At 33.2% G+C, this 25,211-nt stretch overlaps 1 long non-coding RNA gene across 1 annotated transcript in view; it reads left to right on the top strand.

Annotated features, from left to right (window-relative positions):
• Positions 1-24,304, top strand: part of LOC145263037 (uncharacterized) — a 42,729-nt gene extending 18,425 nt beyond the window's left edge. Inside the window, exon 2 of the long non-coding RNA XR_013864456.1 lies at positions 22,239-24,304. This is a non-coding gene — a long non-coding RNA (uncharacterized LOC145263037). The remainder of the gene's footprint in view (positions 1-22,238) is intronic.
• The last annotated feature ends 907 nt before the right edge of the window (positions 24,305-25,211 follow it).

Here is a 25,211-nt window from a genome sequence, read left to right on the forward strand (position 1 = left end):
CTCAGTAGGAACAGCAGATTTACCATTGGATGGATTCACAGCTGGAGTTTGATGGAAATGGCATCAGGGAACCCCATGACAAAAACCAGTTTGGCAAGTCTTTCTAATCTGGCACTCTCAAAACCAGCCAGTTCAACCAACCATGTGATATTGTTTGCATAAACGTCCACCTGCTTGTTAGCCCATTTCATCATCATTAACTTCCTATAGGCTGTAAGTGCACCATCCATATCTACTCAACGCCCAGTTGGTCACTTTCTCTCATCTCCAAGTAGAGGGTCAATGCATCCCCCTCCAGATATAATGGCAGTAGGCTTGCCACATCATCTATCTTTTGAAGTTTCTCTACCAAACTTCACTTCTTCAGTTGTACCACTAGGTCTCTGCCATTAAATGGCTTTACCATGTCACTGCTTAGTCGTATCTTCACTATAATAAAGGCCAAAATAGCTTGAAGTGTTGAAACTAAAGTTTGTCTTTCAACTGCCCATCCATAACCTTGAGCTCTTGGAGGGGTATAGGCCATCCACAACTTTGTAGATGCTTTTGTAGCGAGGAGTTCTTTTTTCCAAGGTGAGGGTTCTGGCTACACACCCAACCATCCCAGATGGTACATACAACGCCTAGCTTTCTCAAATGGTCACCTATCTGATACTGGCCAGGCCCAATATTGCTTCACTTTGGTGATCTGGTGAGAACTGGTGTGTCAATGTGATTGTGCCGTACATTTCAAAAGCTGAATACTGTTAAATGTTTGTGCAAAAAAGTTTTTCTTCAGCTATCAATGTACTTGGCACATGCAAAAACAACAATACTTTTTCTTTTCCTGTTTCGACGTTCATAGAAAATCTTATTTCTTTCCTCCCACTGACATGGAAACTAACCATACGTTCAAACGACTCCAAGTCAAAAAGAAAAATGTTCTTTCCACTAAAAGAAATTCCGACTTTTATATGCTCAAATTCGTCTGAGTCTTAATTTGCATGTCAGCTTTTCATTTACTATCAGTTGGGTTTGGGTTTTTTTTTACAATACGCATACATATTTTATATTTGAAATATAACAAAAAGTAAAATGGACAAATAAACAATGCGCTCCCCCCACTCAATCTAAACTTGAACAAAAAATTTACTTCCACTCATTTTTATATAAGACAAAATATGAAATAAGATGGAACTTTTTAAAAAAAAATATCAAATATTAATTTTCATATTAGAATTTAAGAAAGCCAACCATGATATATTTACGTTATGTTTATTAAAATGTTAGGTCTAAGTACAGAATACTTAATACATAGACTCTATCCCCACCCGAAAATGTAAAAAAGTAAAAACAGGTATGACCCCCCCCCCTGCCTACCCTTCTGCCACAAAAATTCAATACTGGGAACTATTACACGTCTGGTTGACCGCTAACTGGTCATGAATTGGGTGCTTATTCTATGTAAAATTTATATAGTAAGTGATTCCCTACCATAAAATCTTAAATATTTATTATTATTTTTAATTTTTCATCTGCAGATATTTTAAAAGGCCTTTGAAATGTAATAGCTAAAAAAGTAGATTTTTTTAATGTTTTTGAAGTGCTGGGTTTTATTGTAAAAATTTACGAAAATATTTTTATTTTGGCTTTTGTATTATGTTAATTTTTTCTTTGGTGCATTGGAGGAAGACATTTTTTAATCTTTAATAAGAATATTATTATTAATTAATTTGTCTATTTTTATAATGGTATCATTTTATATAATTAATTACCGACCATCTTTTTTAATTTCTAAAATTGAAAAAATCGCGCATATAATAAGTATTGGCACAATTGCATATTGACCGAGAATATCAGCTTCTAGCTAAAAATGCGAAAATCACTTCCCTTTTTTAGCACATGAAAATCTAGGTCACTGGCAATTGTCAGTTTTTTTCATTGCAAATATATTTAATATAATTGAAATATTTTCTTTTATACAAATACTAAAAGATGTATTTTTCGTAAAGCTTTTCTCTCCATGCGTGAATGGCTTTCTTATTAATAACGTTATTCTTTTGAAATTCATTTAAGCATTACGAGTGGCGTTAAGTACTTTTGATTTTACTAAACCAAATAAATTTTTTGTCCAAAATAAGAATAGTTAACACAGCCTTTGACGTGAACGTAATGTTGAAAGCACTGAGTTTCACTATGTACTGCTGGTGCTGAATACATTTATTACGATTTAACCTTAGTTTTTATTCATATTATTTATATTTATTTTTATTTAGCCAGATATGTAGTGAATTAACTACATAATATTATATTTTTTGCACTATTTTTTTTCTTGTGGAACATCTGTCCTCTGAATCACTGCATTCTGGTCAAGCGTTTGCCCACTCCCCCAACCAGATTCCAGTCCCACCAGAAATGGTACCTATATGATCCTTTAACCCACTCATTTACTCCTGTCACAGGAACTGGCATATGAATGTGGCTCGTAAATCACCGTACTTGTATAACCTTTACGATCAATTTCTAAATTCTATAAAAAATGTGAAACAATATTAAAATAAAAACAAAAATTACAAAATAATTTCCAAATTGCGTAAAAAAACAAAATATCCTCTGCAATCATGTCCAGAAATAGTCATGATTTGTGAATAGGTAATCATCATATGTTAAAGTTATTCAAAGAAATTGCTGTCCATCATGAAATCTAAAATATTATCCTGAACTCAAAATAATCGTTTTTTCTAGCGACATATGCATTAAGTATTACACACAAAAAAATTGTTACATTGGTTATTGTAAAAAAGAGGGTAATAATTTTGTTACATTTGTAGAGGAAAGTTATCCCAAAAAAAAAAAAGCCTTTAATATGTGATAGAAAATTATTTAACTGATATGTCCTAAGGTGGCCTATTTTTTTTTTTTTTTTTACAAGGTAGTCCCCACTTATCAAGGTCCGGAAGCCACTCGGGGATAAGGGTTATTGCGTGTACAGTATGTTAGAATTGAAGATTCGATAAAGTGGCTTACTTAAGGGGCGGTTCATCAGGAATTTCTTTACATTGGACTTGAAGACATCCAGATTGTAGTCAGGTGGGAAACAGGCAACCGGAACAGAGTTCCACAGGCGTGCACTTTAAGGAAGAAGCTTTGTTCATGTTTAGGCACAGATAAGGAGTGGAGAAAAGTTTTGACAGTGGTTTCAGCTAGACGAGTGTTTATCATGAAAGATTGGCGAGGAGGGGGCAGAGATTGGAGCTCAGATGAGCACTTGCCATGGTAGTAACGATAAAACAAAGACAGGCTCGCAACATCTTTCCTGTGGGAGAGAGGTTGCAGGGAAGAGAAAAGGACATCCCCCACTAGTCAAGGCAGGATAGGCTGTTTTTAGCAGCTTCTGCCCAGATGTGACAGCAGTACTCCATCCTTGGATGTATTTGGCTTTTATACAGATAGAGAATTGCATCAGGGGTGAGATATCTTCTGGAGCGGTAGAAGGATCCTACCATTTTTCCAACAACCTTGGCAACTGACTTGATGTACATGTTCCATTTCAGGTCAAGAATAAAGGTCAAGCCCAGAAGCTTATCAAAACATGGAGCTTCCCCTAGATGACAGCTATCCATCTCAATTGATGCCAGATGGGGATCAGAGCACTGATGATGTAAAGATAGGAGCTTTGTTTTAGATGCATTAAAAGTAACCAGCCACCTCCCCCCCCCACTGTACCACACACTCAAGATCAGAGGAGAGAGAATCAGAGAGAACTTTGTCATTTACGGCCTTTGATGTGTTGTCATAGATGGTCGTGTCATCAGCATAGATGTCAACAAATGATTTAAGTATGTGTTTTGGGAGATCATTGATGTATATCAGGAAAAGAGTTGGGCCTAGGATGGACCCCTGAGGGACTCCAGCATTAATATTGAGGGCCTCTGATTTCTGCCCATCAACCACTACTCTTATGAGCCTATCTGAGAGAAATGACTTAATGATCGAGAAAACATTTCCAGTTATACCGTAGCTAGAAATCTTGTAAAGTAGGCTCTTATGCTATACCTTATCGAAGACCTTTGATATGTACAGGACCAATTGCCCTAGAGAGGAAGCCTTTGTCAAGAGGTTCGCTAATCATATGAGATATAACCGTCAGCACATCTGCTGTAGATCTGGCAGAACAGAAACCATATTGCATGTCACTAAGAAGGTTATTTCTGCTGAGGTGGTTGACTACTTCTCTATTTAGTATGGATTCTAGCAGCTAACTCATGACACACAGGAGACTTATTGGTCTATACTGAGAGAGAGATGACTTATCACCTGAATTCTTAAATATAGGGCATACTGATGAGGTTTTCCAGAGTGTTGGAAAGCACTTCTCTTTAAGGCAACGCTTAAAGAGTTTTGTAAGTATGGGGGCAAGTTCTGGTTGAAGCTTTTTTAGCACAATGATTGGAATGCTGTTAGGGCCAGTTGCTTTACTGGAATCAAGGTTCTTGATTAGCTTGGCGACCTCATGCACAGATATTTGTATGTTGCAGAGTGTGTTGTCCATTATAGGAAGAAATACGGGGAGTTGATAGGGTAGAATTAGCTGCAAAGTTCTTTGCAAATAGTTTGACCTTATCTGATGCTGACGAAATGATCTCAGGTCCATTGATGATGGTTGGGATAGAACGCATGCTTCTGTTCAGGATCCTGTTTGCTATTTGCCAAAATTGGTGGGAACCAAGCCGCTGCTCAGCTACTTTGGATTCAACGGACTGAGCATATAGCCCCCTTGGATTTTTGATTACTCTTTTACAGTGGTTGCTGGCAGTCCTGAAAGCAGCTTTAGTCTCAGTGCATCTATTACATTGGTAGCTATGAAAAAAGTGATTTCTGTGCGCGATGGCAGCAGCACATTCTTGGGAAAACCATGGCTGGCTGTTAGGTTTTTGTTGGAATTTTTTGGATGGTATGAATCGGTCTATGCCTACAATTAGCCATTCGGTCAGGTCGGATACTATGGAGGACACATCCTTTTTTAAACATGGAATGCAGGGGTAGATCAGCTATAAGTGTACGGAAGCTATCCCAGTCAGCTGTAGAGTATCGATATACAGTACGGTGGAGAGGTACATCTGAAAACTTATTGCATTTTGTTTTTATCTTAACTGATACAACCGAGTGGTTGGAAGATCCCAGAGGAGATATAACGGAATTTGAACATAGCTCAGGGGAAGTTGTGAGAAAAAGGTCTAGAAGACTAGCATATTGACCGAAAGTATCGGGCACTTGGGTGGGTTCGTGAACAATCTGGGTGAGGTCATAGGCAATGGCAAAATCATGACCGAACCTCCTCTCATCATCTGTCTTGTTCGAGTGGGTCAGCCATTCCAAATTGTGGACATTGAAGTCACCACAAATGTGGATGTTAGCTGAAGAGTGAGCAGACAGGATGTGGTCAGTTTTTTCAGATATACTCTTAAAGATAGTAACTTCGCTGTTGTGGGGGCGATAGAGAACAAATATAAATGCAGTGGTGTAAGCAAGTGCAACCCGGAAGCACATATAAGGTAAATTAGGGTCTTCTCTGGAGATATCCCTACCACACAGAAAGCCATCTTTAATGTAGGTACATATTCCATGTCCATGGTGATCTTGGGGGTCAGATTTAGATGTTAAGTTAGAATATCCTTTAATTATGAATTCGTCAAGGAAAGTGGCCTATTATATGGACATCAAAGATAGTATTCTGTGAAAGGAATAAATAAATATACACTGTGGTTTGAATACTGAAAGAGAAGTTTATTTATGTATTTACATAGAGACAAATAAAGCATGTTAACGTTCAGGGAAAAGTCTCTATTCAAAAGGTCCAGTGAATCCAGTGACTCAGTTCCTTATGTAGAATGTTCCGTGTTAATTACCTATCTCCACATAACACCTCCCCGCCCCAGCCAATTTCTCCTTGGAGAATTTTGCTTAATACCTTTTGTTTATAGGTCTGGGGCTCAGTTGATTAACTTTTCACCTTTCTATTTTTTCTCCTCAACACCATTTGAAGGGGTTGAACTGGTGGTGAAACTGGTACTCTCTGACCTGGAGTAGAAGATACTATTCTCAGAGTAGGTTGTGCTATGAATAGAGGAATATTAAAAGAGTCATACAATATCTCTAAGGGCAGTTCATTATCTTCTACCTGTTTGTAATCATCAGTGTGCCGAGGTCTTAGCTGATTCATATGCCTGTGACAGTCAAATTTACTACTTCTTACCGAATATAGCATGTGTACAATTCTTTTTATAACCATCCCCTCCTCCCAAAAGCTTTTCCCAATCCTATAATTCAAGAAGAATATTTTGTCACCAGGTTTGTAGAACCTTTTCAAATGATTTTCTCTTGTTGCTATTATCTTGATTGCATTTGGTAAAATCCTGTCAAATATGGATCTGATTTTCCGTGCGAACATTAGTTTAGCTGGCGACAAATAGGCACTCATGTTTGGGTTAGGAGTGATCCTGTCTACAGACAAAAAATTTTCAAGACTCTTCTCATCAGTGTCCATGCCTTGGTGTTTCCTTAAAGTTCTTTTGAACATGTCAACAAATCTCTCTGCGAAGCCGTTTGACCTAAGATGGTATATTGCAGTTGTTAAATGTTTAGTGGATAGGGTCTTGCAGAATTCTTCAAACTCTTTGCTGGTAAATTGGGTGCGATTGTCACTGACAATACTTTTAGGTACTCCAAAACAACTAAAGAGACGTCTTAATGCATCTATAGTACTAATTGATGTGGGATGTTTACACTTAAACACTTCCAGCCATTTTGTAAAGCTGTCGACAACCACTAAGAAATATCCATTCGACAGACCTGCATAGTCAATGTGTAACCGCATCCATGGTGCATCCGTCTTTGGCCACATTTGTATCTGTACAGGTGGTGCCTTTGCTGCTAGCTGACACCCTCGACACTCTCTTACCATTTTCTCGATATCCCGGTCCATATTAGGCAAATATGCATATTCGAACATCAAGGCCTTCATTCTGGACATGCCTGGATGAGCGCTATGGAATTCTTTTAGCATTCTCTTTTGCAGTGTGGTCGGTATAACGACTCTGTCTGCATACAATAAAGTCTGTGTGCAAATCGAAAATGGCGAAATTTTTTAGACTTTCTTTGACTTGTCATTTAGTTGCACCCGGTTTTTCATTCTTACAATGAATTCAGCTATTTCTGCTGCTTTATTGATGTTATCTACAGTCACTAGTAACTCTCGAATTGTGTTGCACAGCAGCCTGGAGAGTTCTTTTTCCTCTCTCAATGCAGCTATCACTGTGTCCTCTAAAGGTTCTGCACACTTTCGAATCAATCTGGATAATCCATCTGCATGTCCGATATTTTTGGATGCAATATACTCCATCTTAAAATTATAATTCAACAGAATTATGCTCCATCGTTGAAGTCTGTTTGCAGTGTGAGTGGATACACCTTTTTTAGACCAAAAATAGTCAACAAGGGCTTGTGGTCAGTCTGCAATGTAAACGTCCTGCCATGGTAAATCTGTGGAATTTTTTAATTGCATAAATTATTGTCAAACTTTCTTTTTAAATTTGAGAATAGTTTCTTTCTGCAGGCAAAAGTCATCAGAAAGCATGAACTATTGACTTTATAGATCCGTCTTCCAGTCTATAGAGAAGTACTGCTCCTATACCGTAATCACTTGCATCTGATAACCACAGTCAATTCCTTCTGTGGATTGAAGTGTGCCAGTGCTAAATCAGATGGCAGGCATTTCTTAATCTCTTCAAATGCACTTTGGCACTCCTTTGACCAAATCCACTTTCGCCCTTTTTTAATAATTCGTTCAATGGTGCTCTCAACTTATACATTTTTGGGATATAGATAGCATAATATTGTGATAAACCCCAAAAGATTGTAACTGGGCAACATTGCTAGGTGCTGGCATCCTCTCAATGGCTCAGAATAGTCAACTTTTCGACTACACCATTTTCCTGCAGTTCAATTTCAATATCTTCTTTTGAAGAAAAGGGCTATTTTATTTTTGCCTTAAAAACTTCAGTCTTAGTACACATACCTAACCCCTCAGAAAAAACCCTGGGGAATTCACTTTTTAAGACCGTAAGAAAATCCTCATTTTGTTTGGAATTTTTCTTTTTAACTACACTCACACTGTTATAAAATGAATTAATGAGTAGCTCCCATAAATCAAACAAAACGATCCAATCAATTCCGAAGAGGCAAGAAATTATACCTGGAGCAACTGACACTTTTATAGATTCGATCCAAGAGATACACTGCAATTAAATTCTCCCATGAATTTTAATCTCTTGCCGGATACTTCTTTGGCAATTTAAAATATTTTTCCAGTTTTGGACACCCAATCCTCTTCCAAGTCACTTCGTCGATAATTGAAATATCGCTACCTGTATCCAAAAGTAGTTTCACTATGTGACCATTTATTTTGGTATTGACAAATTTTCTTTTTACCTTCTTCTTTTGACGACACCACATTTACTTTAGACTTAAATTTTTGTCTTTATTTATTTTGTTTAGTTCGGCACTGGCTGGCTCGGTGTCCAACTAAATCATATTTGGCACAAGGTTGGTCTTTAAAAGAGCAATGTTTTCTTAAGTGTAAATCCGCACAGCTCCAACATTCAAAACTTTTTCCTTTCTTCTTGAGAAATGTTTTTTGTTTTACCATTAGGACGAGGGATGTAGTTTTTCCCTCTATCCTAGTCGTATCCATTTTCACATTTATCAATTTCTGACATTCTTTGTCACTTTTTGTAAGTTAATTTCTCAATCTTGCTCCATAATCAATAAAATCCTTGACCTTAAATCCTTGTCCTTCGGTGTTGTCAGTCCCTGAACAAATATATAACAAACATGTTAACTGACAAATCTTTTAATTTAAATCTCCACACTGGGTATTGACTTTACCCACATATGTGACAATATTATCAGTTTCTTCTTTTTGCATGTTCAAGCACTTATACTTTGTATGAAAAAGGCTCTCTTTCACCAAATATCGAGTACAAAATTCAAACAGCTTCAGAAAAAGAAATATCTTCCAGTTTCTTTGGCAAAATCAAATTCGTAAATTTTGTGTTTTCCTCCATACCCAATTTCTGAAGTAGGAGTGTGATTCTTTCCTTGTCCGACCATTTCTCACATATTTTTGTAAAAATCGTCTCAAACCTACGATGATAGGCAGGGAATGTATCACCTCGTTCTGGGTCATATTTGAACCCCGCTAGAGAGTTGGCTATACACTTCTGCAAAAAATCTAGATGCGCCATCTTTAAATTTTTGTGATAACACAGTTTCACATAATAGATGATTCTGTGTAGTTTGCTGTATGACGAGTGATTCAAAACGTTCTTGCTGAATCAACATCCGTTTTTGAAATTCAATTTGAGCTTTTTGCTGAGTGATCAAGCTCTCAGTTAACGTTTTTGTCAACTCTGTTTTTTGTTCGGAAGACATTTTTTTTAAACGTACAAATACAAAGTGAATGTATATGCGATTTTGTTCCAGAAGATAAGGTGTTCCCCTTCCGATCTCGTCATGAAAAAAAAAAAATTATCAGCACTTGAGAAATGTTCGAAGAGAAAAAAATTCACCATACAAAATATCAATAGTTTACAAATTTTCAGAGATCCTTCTTTTAAGAAATTATTTTATGCCAGAAAACAATTTCCACAGTACAATTTGTTTTATCGTACTAACAAACAACAAAACACCTCCAAATCGCTTTTCAAAATGAGATGATATGCCATCAACTTTTCAGAAAGTTCAAAGAAAAACGGTAATAATAATATAAAAATTCTTTGTACTTGCATGAATACTCATCTTTCACTTTCTAAGAAGTATTTCCTTAATCGGATATAAACGTTTTGAGAAATTTTTTTTGTGCTCACCACATGCTCATTTTTTACTGAGTTCATATCTCGTCTCCATCGCCAATTTGATATGTCCTAAGGTGGCCTATTATACGGACAATCAAAGATAAAGTATTCTGTGAAAGGAATAAATAAACTACACTGTGGTTTGAATACTGCAAGAGAAGTTTATGTATTTACATAGAGGCAAATAAGTCTCTATTCAAAAGGTTCGGTGAATCTGGTGACTCAGTTCCTTATGTAGAATGTTCCAGGTTGGTTACCTATCTCCACATAACATTACCAAATGTCATTCTATAGCCACATTATCAGTAATTGTAAAGTAAATTGAAAAATTGTTTGCAGAACATGCTAAAAGAGTAATAAAAATAAAAATTTAGTAACTCTTAGAGTCAAAACAGGATGTTTTCTCTTTACTTTAAATCATACCCCCCTCGTCTTTGTTCTCTCAAACCTTTGTAAATAAACAGTACAATGAACCCGCTGTTTAAGGACGTTTGAAATACACAGAAATCGAGTAGAAATAACAAAAACTATCGGTTGATTGTTTGTGCACTGATTTTATACATCGATGCTTCATAAATTCCTACTAATTTTTTTATCACTTGCATATTTCTTTCGTTTATTATCATATTTTGTTCTATTAATTACATGTTGAAAATCAGTTCCTGTGTTTTTTTACTTATTTTATGTTTTATTTATTCCATGTTTAAACTTTTTGGTCATATTGTTATAGTTATTATTTATCTCCCTTTTTATTGTGACTTTATCATAAAGAAAAAAAAAGTAATTCATAAATATCTCTCTTCTTCCTATTTCTATAATTGTATGAACATACGGAAATATAAATGTGATATGGACAGACTATTGTTGCCTTGTTCATATAGCCTCAGTACATATTTATTTACGTTTCAATGTACCTTGTTTAGGGTCAATGAGATTTTTTTATAAAGCAGTGTGTAAATACCACAAGCGCACCCAGAAACAACCATGTATGCTTTTTTATTGAGTAAAACGTTACCTTATTAATCTAGAGCATGTTTAGTCTATAAAAAACATATTTGAAACTTTTTCTATGAATAAATCAAAGAAAGTCTGTACTATGTTTTGCCCATTTACATAACTAAACATGATTCATCATTTATGTATGGGACTTTACATGTAAATATTGAATTATATGGGTGTCAATTTATTAGAACATGTTTCTTAATTATCTAATTTAATCAACAGTTCTTACATTATATCTTAATCTGAGAAAACATAGGAGTATCAGGATTGAGTTATGTTTGCCAAAAATCCATTTTGTTGTTCTAATTAGCATTTGTTAGCAATTAAGTCATTAAGTAACCCATCTCTCAATGTCGTTGTTTACCATTTTCTTCCTGTCCTTAAAATATTTAATTATAAAATAATTATTAATATCACACCTTTCATTTACAGTACAAGTCTTAAAATGTAAAGTGTATTTATGTTCAACTAAGTAGTGCAAGTCCAATAAACTCGAACATTTCCAAATGGGCTCTTTTTTCTCATCAGTCAAATTAATGAAAAACTTTTTTCTGAAAAAGATAAAAAGGTTTTTATCAGTATGAAAAACGTTGAAAACAAAAATATTTTAAAGGATTTAATTAGAGTAATTTTTCTATAGGATAGGAGAAACCTGTTTGCAAGTTTTCGAAAAGTTTAAAATTGATGCATGTTTTTAGTTCAAGGTTCAATGATCAACGGTTAAGTGACGTCACAAACGTAAATAAATTGTAAACAAGTGCAGATATGTAGGAATATATGAAAGGAAATAACATAGATCAAACATAGGTACGTAAAATTCCAAATGTCAAACTTTCACACCCTCCAAAATCATATCAACTTTAAACTTATCTTCAACTTGTAAAAATGATTTGACTATTCTCTAAAGAATAACTTTTAAAAAAAAATCCTTAAAACTAGTGTCACAATCTTAATTCTATCACATTTCGGCACTTCTTGAAGAGATGGTATGGGAAGCTCATACAATTCTCTATGGCAGAAACTCAATATAAAGACCGAGTAAAGCTTACTGTCAAATAGCAAAGATCATTCATGACAATATGCGTGCTCAGTGACTGTTGAAGACAATGTCGCTGAAACCATCTTGCAATATGGCAACAGCTCTGAGAACAATTCTATTGAAAGCACTCGTGTCTCACCTGAACAACTTGTGCTCGACTTCTAATTAAATAAATGACTTCAAAGCCTGCACTTTACAAACTACACACAAAATGGATGGTGGTAGCTCAGAACTGTGAGATGAGCTTGCTTACTCCAATGCTCATCTTATATGAAACTACAATCGCACAATAAATACTGTCTGATGATTCTATAAAAAATAGTATTGATACAACACCTTAACAAGTGTTGATGGGGTACAACAGATTACAATCAATCGATATGCGTTAACGGTATTGTCATAAAATATTTTGTTTAAACATAATAACAGTTAGTTTAAAGGTTTAATATCTATAGTAAGTTGAATATTTAGTCTTACTAATAATTAAAGATCAGATATTCATCATGCTGATAAATTAAACACCTGTGATTACAAACAAGTTATATATTCGGATGATTTTAGAGGTGAATGGATACCTACCACCAGGGAAGTAGAAACATGGAGGGTATTCTGAAGTTTAGCAATCCGAGGGAGATACTATTTTCAGCATGCAAAGGCAAACAACGAAGCTGTGGGATTTTGCTGCTTGTCGGGTTTATCAGGTATATTTCCATTTAGGAAGTATTGCTATGAGTTCATCAGAGAACATTCCATTAAAACACTTGTAAAACAAATAGGAATGCAACATTTTGTATATGGGACAAGGTAGAGCATAAGAATACGTGTGAGACCTATTAGATTTGATACTCTTTTTGAACTTTGTTTAAAAGAGAGATGGTCATGGTACTTAAACCAGCCTAGATGAGGCAACAATACTCAATTTATGTACACTGCGAGCGTTGTAGACATATAGGATATTCTCAAATCAGTTATTTTCTATCAGGTTTGAGAAAGCCCAATTTCTTTAAAGTATTCTTTGTGATATCCTCCAAGTATTTATTAGTGTATTTGATAATTAGATAATTAAAAAATTATTCCTGCTGATAGAGATAAAACAATAAACATTAATCATAAGTTTAATTTAAAATAATATCATATTCACATGAATTGTGGATAAAGGGATATATCTCTTCAAACAAACCTTAGATTTAAATAATAGCATTGACAAATTGAGTAATATATAAGAAGAAAACCAAAATATATAAATGTTTAAAAAGTAAAACTTAAAGAACATTACAGTAGATTTTCCAACCAAATAATAGATTTTCTGATTACTAAATTAACCCCTTTAAAGACAATGTCAACATTTTTTTATAATTTTACATGTTCATCTATCGAGGACAACAGAAACCGTTGTATGCATAAAAACCTTTTTGTTGAACCTATGGAAATTTTTGTTATTATAATAATGATTAATATTATGACTATATATATGGCAATATTTCTTTAGTTTCAAATATTGTATTCACATGAATTGTGGGTTAGAGTTATATATATATATATATATATATATATATATATATATATATATATATACTTGGGGTTTTTTATTCAAAAGTAATAGACTAATGAATTCAACGAGGTTGTTAGATAGTGCTCAATAAAAAGAGCTGATAATACTTGTTTATTGTTAAATAAACATGTTTACATCGCGCTGCTACAAACAGCCATTTGTTTCAATAAAACAACAGATATTATCAGGCAGCGACTTGACTATTAAAATGTTCAATGAATAATAGATTTTTTTAGGTAGGAACTCTTTAAAGGTTGGAGTTAAAAAAACCTTAAAACACAGAACTTTAATTATAAGAGGTAAATAGGGAGGGGAAATCTAAAGAAAACTAATAAAGAATAATGGAGAGAGAATGATGAGGAAGAGAAAAAAGAAATAGAGAAAAAAATATGGAGAAAAAAATAAAGAAAAAAAACAATATAAATGGTTATTATAAAGAAAACAAGGGCTAGAAGAGAAAAAATAAGAATGATGAGAGAAGAGAGAAAGAGTGAAAGTAAGAATTAATAGGAAGGGAAGTTTAAAATGTTAAGAGAATAGAGAAAAAGATTTGCGTTCTGTGTTTTAAGGTTTTTTTTAACTCCAACCTTTAAAGAGTTCCTACGTAAAAAAAAATCCATTATTCATTGAACATTTGAATAGTCAAGTCACTGCCTGATGATATCTGTTGTTTGATTGAAACAAATGGCTGTTTGTAGCAGCGGGATGTAAACATGTTTATTTAACAATAAACAAGTATATATATATATATATATATATATATATATATATATATATATATATTAGTGGTGGGACGATTAATCGGAATCGGAATTGTTAATCGTAAGAATCGTGTATTTTGGGAGGTATGGGAATCGGAATCGCATCGTTAAAAAATACCTTAATTTTCCGATTCCTTCATTACGATTCTTTTAGTCTGATGTTGAAAAAAAGAAAAAAAATTCCTGATATTTCTAACCGCAAGAGAGAAATAAAAAGAAACCGAAGAAATTCATTATTAACAGGGCAATGCTTAGTTCCCCTCTCTTACAAGGTTCATTCATTCAGATCTATTGTAATCAAAACTACAAAAGAGTTAACTTGAAAAGAAGTATGCAGGGCTCTACATTGCGAGTAAAAATAAAAAAAACGCTTATCTTTTTGGCGATTGTTTTTTTTACTGACAAATCTTCTAATACTGAATAAAAATGCTTTTTCAACTTATATTTTCTTAAAATAAAACGAGCAAAGTCAAATTATTTAAACAGTAAAAGGTTTAATAGAACAATATACTTTTTTTTTCTTTTTTTAAAAGAAGGCTTTTGAAAGAAATATCTCCAAAAATGAAATTGATCACGTTGTATTATTTCGCAAAGCTTTGACAGTAGTCGGTTTCTTTTGAAGTTTCAAAAAATCGACCTCATACCTATCTCTTCCAAACCTAAAGTTATTAAATAACCCCTTCGTTAATTTAAGGGTAATTAATTCAATTCAGTCAAGTTTTTTTTTTTTTAATTTCATTGAAATAAAATCCATTATTTTTTTTTCTCCAGAAAGATAAAACCCTGAATTTGATTATATTAAAAGCAGAATAATATAATCTTTTTTCTAGAATTTTAAATTGAAAATTAAAAGTGTTTTGCGCAGTTCTTTGCCGAACGAAAAAGAAATTAATATATATATTTTTAAAAGGTTTTGTAATCAGTTAATTTTTATGTCTAAATAATATTTACGATTAATTAAATAATTTCATTTTAAAAAGTATTTATAAATAGAATTTTACTAAGGACTTATAGTTGGGTTTGTATTACTGTACACATAGATTCGAAAAAGTTGTCAAAAAACAAATATATAACAAATAAATGTTATCAAAGGCAAGATAAGTTATTTTTCTACCTAACTGGATATATTTTTCGGGTTTTTATTCAATGTAACATGTTTATTCAGCTCGAAAAGAACACAGTGTTTACCGATGTATTGGAAAATTCAAAATGGCGCCCGAGACTCTCTTTAACACGGTAAGTTTGGGAAAAGATGTTATAAATAATAAACTATACAAAATACTGTTAGAAACTCCCTCAATATATGTTACCGTGACATATTTTGATATATATTCGGTGTTTTTTTTAATAGTATTTTGTCTAGTTTATTATTTATAACACCTTTTCCCGAACTTACCATGTTAAAGAGAGTGTCGGGCGCCATTTTGAATTTTCCAATACATCGGTAAACACTACATGTTTTTCGAGCTGAATAAACATGTTACATTGAATAAAAACAAAAAAAATGTATCCAGTTTGGTAGAAAAGTAACTTATCTTGCCTTTGATAATATTTGTTTGTTATATATTTGTTTTTTGACAACTTTTTCGAATCTATGTGTACAGTAATTTATAAATTATTAAATCAAATATTTATCTTTTTTATATTTAATTAGTATATATTTTCTTTCTCTTCGGCTATATTTTTTTTATTGAATTCATTAAATCTGTTAATTATGAGGACCAAAATAATGAATCGTGTGTATTTATTCTCTAATTTTCTTGTTTTTGTTCTGTTATATAAATTCTATTTTATTTGTTTTTTCTCTGAAGGATAAATTCTATTTTCTTTGAGTTTTTTTTTCTGTATTCCAATTAAGTAAAATAAATTTTCTCTAGAATAAATTTTTCTAATTTTTCCGTTTAGTTTGCTATATAATAATTTTATTTAATCCAAAACACGACGGTGTAGACATAAAATATCTCTTCCAAAGTTAGGGAACATATTTGGGAACTACTGACCATAAGTATAAAACTACCTGGTATATTTCAAAACAATAAATTCCCTAGGAATCGGAATCGTACTTGGTATCGGAATCGTTAATCAATATTTTCCTGGAATCGGAATCGGAATCGTATAAAAATTAGGAATCGTCCCAACACTAATATATATATATATATATATATATATATATATATATATATTAGTGTTGGGACGATTCCTAATTTTTATACAATTCCGATTCCGATTCCAGGAAAATATTGATTAACGATTCCGATACCAAGTACGATTCCGATTCCGATTCCTAGGGAATTATTGTTTTGAAATATACCAGGTAGTTTTATACTTATGGTCGGTAGTTCCCAAATATGTTCCCTAACTTTGGAAGAGATATTTTATGTTTACACCGTCATGTTTTGGTTTAAATAAAATTATTATATAGTAAACTAAACGGAAAACTTAGCAAAATTTATTTTAGAGAAAATTTATTTTACTTAATTGGGATACAGAAAAAAAACTCAAAGAAAATAGAATTTATCCTTCAGAGAAAAAACAAATAAAATAGAATTTATATAACAGAACAAAAACAAGAAAATTAGAGAATAAATACACACGATTCATTATTTTGGTCCTCATAATTAACAGATTTAATGAATTAAATAAAAAAAATATAGCGGAAGAGAAAGAAAATATATACTAATTAAATATAAAAAAGATAAATATTTAATTTAATAATTTATAAATGAACGTGCGTAATGAAAAAAAAAAAAAAAACAATATACCATGTGACATGGCGCCCTAGATACAAAATAACCTTTCCAAAGTTAACGACCATATATGAGAAATACCATTAATCGAAAGTTTTTGTGTTTTATACCAAAAAGGTAGGTATAGCGAAAAGTTACAATTAAAGGAATTTCAAAAACGATTTTTTGTTTGGCTATTGATAGTTGTATTTGTGACGGCAGTTCTTCAGACCTCCATAATTCACAAAGAGTAGTAAACACCTATTATTTTTTCTTACTTTTTCATTGCTTTTACACGTTGTTTCTAACGTGAAGAATAAGTTTAGCCAAACTAATTTTGAAATAGGGTATATCAAAGGAACACATATAAAAATGATACCACTATAAAAAACAAATGAAATACTAGATAAAATTGAGCAAAGATAATTACCAAAATTACAGAAAAAGATTTTTAAAAAAATGGTGAAGTTTGTTGAGTGAAATGAATTATTGAAAGAAAATTAATTGAACTAATAGAAATGTTAAATAAAAAAATGTCACATTTCAATATTTTTTTAATAATTAAATTCTCAGGGTTGTCGAAATTAAAAATTAAGTGATTTTTTTTTTTATTAGACTTCTTTCGAAGCTTGTTACCTTGAAAAATACATTTAAAACCCTGTTTTTTTTTAAATAAATTGAAAAATAAACGCAATTAAAAAAATTTAATTGATAATTGAAACTTTAAAAACATACTAAACATTGAAAAATTACTTATCTCACAAATTAACGTCCAATAAAGTAGACCCAGTCTTCATACAAGAATTCGGTTATAATAAATATATCTTTCCCAAACTTAAAAATTAATTTTTTTTTTTTTTTTTTTTTTTGGAGAGAGAGAGTGCTTTAAAATCGCCAAGGAGTGCCGCCTAAAATTTTAAAGAAGTAAATTTTAGGAGTTTATTGCCTTTCAAAGACGGTTATCATAATTTATTATCATCATTTAATTTCCTTTTTTCCTCCCCCCCCACACCTTTTCACGTGGTTCAGTAGTTAACCAGTGCTCCTGTTGCTGTCAGTCAGCTATCTTTACCTAAGTTTTAATTTCTAGTTAAAAGAATTTTTCATGAATAGAATCAGCATTTTTAAAAATTATTTTTTTAGTTGTATATATCGTATTTACTCTTTGAAGTTAAGGAGGGTTAAAAAAATTGGTGACACCTAGATGGTGACGTAGGCAAAAAAAGACACTGCGATTTCGACCCTCACTAATAAAACTGCTCTGAGTGACTAGCTGGTCATTTTTTGTTCCTTTTCTTTTTTATTTTGCTCCTCCAATTTATTTGGATGCTTCTTCGTTAAATGTTTTAACATGTTGGTTGTGGTCATGTTAGATGGTTTTATTCCTCGCGATATTTTAATTTGACAGACTTTGCAAATGGCTTTCAACTCATCATCTTCATCAACTTCAAAAAGTTTCCATGCAAGACTTTTTTTGGACTTTGGCGTTGTGCGTTCTATCCCAACCATTATCAATGGAGCAGAGGTCATCTCGTCAGCGTCAGACAGGGCCAAACTATTTGCAAAGAACTTTGCAGCTAATTCTACCCTATGCGACGAAGGCCATCAACTCCCCATATTTCCTCCTACAACACAGAACAAGCTAGGTAACATACAAATATCCGTGCATGAGGTCGCCAAGCTAATCAAGAACCTAGATTCTAGTAAGGCAACTGGCCCTGATGGCATCCCAATTATAGTGTTAAAAAAGCTTCAACCAGAACTTGCTCCCATACTTACGAAACTATTTAAGTGCTGCCTTAAGGAGAAGTGCTTTCCGACCCCCTGGAAGACCTCATCAGTTTGCCCTGTATTTAAGAATTCAGGTGATAAGTCATCTCTCTCTCAGTACAGAACAATAAGTCTCCTGTGTGTTATGAGTAAGTTGCTGGAATCCATATTAAATAGAGAAATAGTCAACCACCTCAGCAGGAATAACCTTCTTAGTGACACACAATATGGTTTCCGCTCTGCAAGATCTACCGCAGATGTGCTGACGGTTATATCCCACAGGATTAGTGAATCTCTTGACAAAGGCTTCCTTTCTAGGGCAATTGCTCTTGACATATCAAAGGCCTTCGACAAGGTATGGCATAAGGGTCTACTTCACAAGATTCCCAGCTACGGTAACTGGAAATGTTTTCTCAGTCATTAAATCATTTCTCTCCGATAGGCTCATAAGAGTAGTGGTAGATGGACAAAAATCGGAGGCCTGCAATATAAATGCTGGAGTCCCTCAGGGGTCAATCCTGGGCCCAACTCTCTTCCTGATATACATCAATGACCTCCCTAAACACATACTTAAATCATTCGTTGACATCTATGCTGATGACACGACCATTTACGGCAACACATCAAAGGCTGTAAATGACAAAGTTCTCTCGGATTCTCTCTCCTCTGATCTCGAGCGCGTGGTTCAGTGGGGGAAGATGTGGCTGGTTACGTTTAATGCATCTAAAACCAAACTCCTATCCTTACATCATCAACGCTCTGATCCCCAGCTGGCATCAATTGTGATGGATGGCTCTCGTCTGGGTGAGGCCCTGTGTTTTGACAAGCTTCTGGTTTTGACCTTTACTCCTGATCTGAAATGGAACACGTACATAAAGTCTGTTGCCGAGGTCGCTGGAAAGATGGTGGGATCCTTCTACCGCTCCAGAAGATATCTCACTACTGATGCAATTCTCTATCTATATAAGAGCCACGTATGTCCAAGGATGGAGTACTGTTGCCACATCTGGGCAGGAGCTGCTAGAAAGGACTTATCCTGCCTTGACAGAGTTCAAAATAGACTTCGTAGCCTCTTTTCCTACAACTTTTTTCTCACAGAAGTGATGTTGCGAGTTTTTCTCTGCTTTATCATTATTTTCATTGCAGGTGCTCGACTGAGCTCTAATCAATGGTCCCCCTCGCCAAACTTTCACAAGAAAAACCTGTCTTGCAAAAAACACTATCAATAATTACACCCACTCTTTATCTGTGCCTAAACCTAAACATAGATTCCATGAACAAAGCTTCTTTCTTAGAACTGCACGCCTGTGGAACTCTGTTCCGTCTGCCTGCTTCCCTCCGGACTACAACTTGGATGTCTTCAAGTCCAATGTAAACAAATTCCTAATGAACCGCCCCCCCCTAATTAAACACTTCATCAAATCTCCACACTAACGTAATGTACTTGCAATAACCCTTATCCCTGAGTGGCTTCCGGGCCTTGATAAGTGGTGATCACTGTGTAAAAAAAAAAAAAAAAAAAAATCCGCTAAAAAAGACAAAAAGAAAAAAATATAAAGGGATGGGGCGGTAAATTGTACCAACCGGTAGTTAACAAAAAAAACTTATAGAATTTAATTTTTGAATCCAATGTATAAAAGTTTACATAATGAAATACAAATATGCATTTTCTTTTGAATTTTTTTTTTGGTTGACTGTGTTCAATTCACACATGGTTGATGCGGTTCCATATCGCTAAACTATAAGTCTTAAGTAAAATTCTATTTATAAATACTTTTTAAAATGAAATTATTTAATTAATCGTAAATATTATTTAGACATAAAAATTAATTGATTACAAAACCTTTTAAATATATATATATTAATTTCTTTTTCGTTCGGCAAAAAACTGCGCAAAACACTTTTAATTTTCAATTTAAAATTCTAGAAAAAAGATTATATTATTCTGCTTTTAATATAATCAAATTCAGGGTTTTATCTTTCTGGAGAAAAAAATAAAAAAAATGGATTTTATTTCAATTAGATTAAAAAAAAAACTTGACTGAATTGAATTAATTACCCTTGAATTAACGAAGGGGTTATTTAATACCTTTAGATTTGGAAGAGATAGGTATGGGGTCGATTTTTTTGAAACTTCAAAAGAAGCCGACTACTGTCAAAACTTTGCAAAATAATACAACGTGATCAATTTCATTTTAGAGATATTTCTTTCAAAAGCCTTCTTTTAAAAAACGAAAAAAAGTACATTGTTCTATTAAACCGTTTACTGTTTAAATAATTTGACTTTGCTCGTTTTATTTTAAGAAAATATAAGTTGAAAAAGCATTTTCATTCAGTATTAGAAGATTTGTCAGTAAAAAAAAACAATCGCCAAAAAAGATAAGCGTTTTTTTATTTTTACTCGCAATGTAGAGCCCTGCATACTTCTTCTCAAGTTAACTCTTTTGTAGTTTTGATTACAATAGATCTGAATGAATGAACCTTGTAAGGGAGGGGCACTAAGCATTGCCGTGTTAATAATGAATTTCTTTGGTTTCTTTTTATAACATGCTACATTTCTCTCTTGCGGTTAGAAATATCAGGAATTTTTTTTCTTTTTTTTCAACATCAGACTAAAAGAATCGTAATGAAGGAATCGGAAAATTAAGGTATTTTTTAACGATGCGATTCCGATTCCGATACCTCCCAAAATACACGATTCTTACGATTAACGATTCCGATTCCGATTAATCGTCCCACCACTAATATATATATATGAATGGAAATGTATAAAAAAGAATATGAAAAGTATAAAAACCTCTAACTTTTTCTTTATTCATTTTTAATTGGTGACATGCAGGAATACAAACTAATATTATGAAAAAAGAATTTTTTAACTTTTTCACAGGTACATAATTTTCGACCGATCCTTCAGTCTTCAAACAAACAGTAGATTTGAATAATAGAACTGAAAAATTGAAAAATATATCAGAAAAAAACAAAAATATATAAATTCAAAAGTAAAAACTATAGAACATTACAGTAGTTTTTTTGTTTTTTGTTTTTTTTCAAACAAATTAATGATATTTTAGGCATTGAATTGTCCTCTTTTAAGAAAGTTTCGATATATTTTTAAATTTTATATATTCGTCTATCAACAATATATTTATGTGCATGCTTGAGTAAGATAAAAACAATTGTATGCAGTAAAAAGTTTTTTGATGAATTTATGGAAATTTTCTGTTATAGCAATAGTTCGTATTAAGACTCATATTTGTATGTATGCATATATAAGCGCCACCTGTTTCATACAATTATTCTCTAGACTATATATTGAGGAACAGCTTATCGATTGGTTCTGTGTAAAGGTAGAAAACTGTTGTTTTTTTTTCTAGTGGGTCTCATTTGACTTTTTATTATAAATTATCAAAAGGTTATGAATTCAATTCAACAATATTGACAAAAACAAAATAATTATAATTCAATACTAAAAATATTAAATTTCATCTTTTACAGATGTTCCTGCTTGAACCTATTCAGTGAATATTAATGGATCACCTTTTTCTTTTAGCATTATTTGATGGGAAAACTAGCAGTAAAATTTGTGAGAAGATTTATTATACTAGATAGTCTTTAACAACTTTTGTGGAATAGTGGCGAACATATCACGCATGTCAAAGATCATATAATTTTGTAAAACGTGCTTTTGATGTTAAAATGGATCAAAAGGTGTTTCAAGATTAAATAAAAGATTTCCAAAGATAATTGGCTTTTGAAAAGACATTAATTTTTACAGGACATGAAACCATAGCAGTAAAAATATAAGAGAATGAACACCAGATGACTGCAATAGCCTTGTGAAGTAGATGGCATTTCGTTTTTCAAATGAAATTCGGTTCAATATCTGAAAATTAAACCTAACAAGCGAGGATAAAATAGCATATTTTTATAACTTTGTTGATAATCTTATTTCAAGATCAATTGTAGAAAGAATGCAGGTAAAAAGTGTGGAAAAAACACATTCTTGTGAAGTGTGTGGATACCCTTATTCTCAAAAGTCAGCATTAGTGAAACATATGAGAACTCACACTAGCAAAAAGCCACATTTTTGTGAAGTTTGTGGATATTCTTGTTCTAGAAAGTCAAGTTTAGTGACACATATGAGAACTCACACTGGGGAAAAACCGCATTCTTGTGAAGTATGTGGATATACTTGTTCTGAAAAATCAACGTTAGTTAAACATATGAGAACTCACACTGGCGAAAAGCCTCATATTTGTGAAGTGTGCGGATGTTGTTATTCTCAAAAATCAACATTAGTAATGCATATGAGAACTCACACTGGCGAAAAGCCACATTCTTGTCAAGTGTGTGGATATTCTTGTTCTGATAAATCAGCATTAGTGAAACATTTGAGAACTCACACTGGAGAAAAGCCTCATTCTTGTGAAGTTTGTAAATATTCTTGTTATCAAAAATCAACATTAGTAATACATATGAGAATTCACACTGGGGAAAAACCACATTCTTGTGAAGTTTGTGGATATTCTTGTTCGCGAAAGTCACATTTAGTGACACATATGAGAACTCATACTGGGGAAAAGCCATATTCTTGTGAAGTTTGTGAATATTCTTGTTCTGAAAAATCAACGTTAGTGACACATATGAGAACGCACACTGGCGAAAAGCCACATTCTTGTAAAGTATGCGGATATTCTTATTCTCAAAAATCAACATTAGTGAAACACATGAGAACTCACACTGGCGAAAAGCCTCATTCTTGTGAAGTATGTGGATATTCTTGTTCTGAAAAATCAACGTTAGTTAAACATATGAGAACTCACACTGGCGAAAAGCCACATTCTTGTAAAGTGTGTGGATATTCTTGTTCTGAAAAATCAACGTTAGTGACACATATGAGAATTCACACTGGGGAAAAGCCACATTCTTGTGAAGTATGTGGATATTCTTGTTCTGTAAAATCAGCGCTAGTTAAACATCTAAGAACTCATACTGGGGAAAAACCACATTCTTGTGAAACTTGTAGATATTCTAGTTCAGATAAATCAAACTTAATGAAGCATATGAGAACTCACAATCCTTAGATTCGAACTGTAACAGGATACTCATAGCAGTAATAAGGGCAACATATTTATTAAAGAGCTCTCAGATATAAATTCAAATCATAATTAAATCAGTGTTAGCCTCAGGATGCAGTCACTTGATCTCATAAAACTAAGCAAAGTAAAATAATAAAAGTGAGATGTAAGCTCAATAGGATAGATGAAAAAACAAGGAAGCTGCTACAATTACATAAAATAATATACCGAAGGCAATGCATAAACAAAATATACCTACCATGAAAAGAAGGTAGACTAAGCATCATTAAAATCAACCATGCATATATGGCCACCATAAAACATGGGGCAGTACATCAAAAGTTAAACAGGTATGACAATGCTGATGATGAAGGATCACTATGAACACCTGCCTCAACAAACCTCAAATACAAAACCATACTAGAGAATGCTTGCGAAGTATATGATGAACCAGCAACACAAATTGCAAGAAAGAAAAAGAAATACACAGAAATCGAAAGGAAACAAAAAAAAACAAGGATGGAAACAATACAAATTTTTTGGAGAAGCTTGACAAAGAATATATAGATACTTCACTCTAATGATTCAAGAATGTAGCCAGAGAAGACCAGGACTTACAAAATAATTTTAAAAAATGGCTAGCCCACAAGCAAATTGCTAGTGAAGGTTTTGCGAATCAGCAATTGAGAGCCCAAGCCACCTAATATCTGAATGCCCAAAATAACTCCATTGGATATCTGTGAAAAGATATAACTTGACATAACAGAATATCTGTGAACATGAACCATCACTGATAATGTCAAACAGACAGGTGACAGTGTAAACACTCCAATTCCTATCTTTTCACTGAACTTTCACGTTTACATGGATGCAAGCATATACGGACCATGCCTTATCGCCCGTCTTTGAACAGTTTTTTTAAACGCTTCCATACCTAACTGAAAGCTTACTTAAAATCACATTCCGATCCTAACAATTAGATGGAATTCCTTCCTCTAGTACTCCTCGGTATCAGATTTACCATTAAAATGGGCAATGGAGTAACAGCTGCCGAAATTCTGTATGGAACACTACTGACATTACCATGACAAATGATTGCACTGACTGTCATTGGAAGCACACTAGACCTGACTAGCTATATGTTTCGCTTGGAGAAATACATATTGAGACCATTATACGTTGAACCAAGATCCTAAAACACTACGATTCATCTTCCTTGTGACATCCACACATGGACACATATTTTTGTAAGAAACAACGGAGTACCAATGCAACTGCAGCCGCCCTACTCCGGCCCTTACAAGGTGCTTAAAAAATATCCAAAACATTTCGTGATGGATGAAAATGGCAAACATGAATCAATCAGCGTTGATCGACTGAGGAAAGCATT

Source organism: Euprymna scolopes, chromosome 38 (assembly GCF_053919585.1).
Source record: "Euprymna scolopes isolate OS-2025 chromosome 38, ASM5391958v1, whole genome shotgun sequence".
Taxonomy (NCBI): domain Eukaryota; kingdom Metazoa; phylum Mollusca; class Cephalopoda; order Sepiida; family Sepiolidae; genus Euprymna; species Euprymna scolopes.